Here is a 1,464-nt window from a genome sequence, read left to right on the forward strand (position 1 = left end):
TGACCGACCTGATTGTCTAAAATTCAAAAGAAAATGTGATTTGTATACGATGATTGTTTTAGTCAAATATTATACAGTATCTGTTGGTAAATGTTTTATTTCTAATAGATGTTATGAATAATAGAGAACAATTGATATTCAAGACTATCTTGTCACTGTGTTAACCACAACCAACATGTTGGATCTCTGTTTAGGGCTCAGTGCTCTAAAATGAGTATCTCTGGGGAGAGAGAGGAGGAGGGCCCTGCCTCTAAAAGGAGTCTCTCTGGGGAGAGAGAGGAGGGGGGCCCTGCCTCTAAAAGGAGTCTCTCTGTGGAGAGAGAGGAGGGGGGCCCTGCCTCTAAAAGGAGTCTCTCTGTGGAGAGAGAGGAGGGGGGCCCTGCTTCTAAAAGGAGTCTCTCTGGGGAGAGAGAGGAGGGGGGCCCTGCCTCTAAAAGGAGTCTCTCTGGGGAGAGAGAGGAGGGGGGCCCTGCCTCTAAAAGGAGTCTCTCAGGGGAACATGACACCAAAGCTAAGAGGTAAGATGATAATATTTAAAATGACAAATAAATATATATTTAATAATTAAGTTCCCCAGCTGAGCTCAGAGTAAATGAGACAAAATGCTTAATACTGTATAACTACAAACATCATTCAAATTTCAGAATTATCATAATCAACCTTTCAACTCTCCTATTGCTAACACCTCAATATCTGTGTCTCAATATCTGCTGATGTAAAAAGGGCTTTATAAATTAATTTGATTGATACTACTACTGATGATACTATTACTACCTGTACCACAGCAGTCTCCAACGCTACCAGGCTGTATCACAACTGGCTGTGATTGGGAGTCCCATAGGGCGCCGCACAATTGGCCCAGTGTCGTCTGTGTTTGGCCAGCGTAGACCGTCATTGTAAATAAGAAATGTTTTAAAATGTTTTTAAAAATAATTTGTTCTTATTAACTGACTTGCTTCTGTTAGGTTCTAATTTTTCAGAGTAAATAACTCACGGCCGCTAGAGAAGCTTAACCACATGTAATTCTTCCCAAAGGGCCGACACAGCTGTATTCAGACAGACATGTTCCCTCCATTACAAGTATATATACTCCACTTTGTATATATAGGAACTAGGAACAGTGGGTTTACTGCCTAGTTCAGGGGCAGAACAACAGATTTTTACATTGTCAGCTCAGGGATTCGATCTTGCAACCTTCCGGTTACTAGTCCAACGCTCTAACCACTAGGCTAGCTGCCGCCCCATTTGCTAATACTACTGCTGCTACAACTGCTGCTGCTACTACTACTACTACCACCACTACTATTACTACTACTCCTGCTGCTACTGCTATTACTGCTACTACTAGTGCTGCTACTACTGCTATCACTACCACCACTGTTACTACTACTACTAATACTTTTACTGCTACTACTACTACTACTACTGATGCTACTACTACTACTACTACTAGGTGGATTCCTC

At 41.9% G+C, this 1,464-nt stretch overlaps 1 pseudogene; it reads left to right on the plus strand.

Moving 5' to 3' along the window:
• Positions 1-485: 485 nt before the first annotated feature.
• Positions 486-1,464, plus strand: part of LOC120040158 — a 24,173-nt pseudogene continuing 23,194 nt past the window's right edge.

The sequence above is a fragment of the Salvelinus namaycush genome, unplaced genomic scaffold (genome assembly GCF_016432855.1).
Source record: "Salvelinus namaycush isolate Seneca unplaced genomic scaffold, SaNama_1.0 Scaffold33, whole genome shotgun sequence".
NCBI classification, from domain to species: domain Eukaryota; kingdom Metazoa; phylum Chordata; class Actinopteri; order Salmoniformes; family Salmonidae; genus Salvelinus; species Salvelinus namaycush.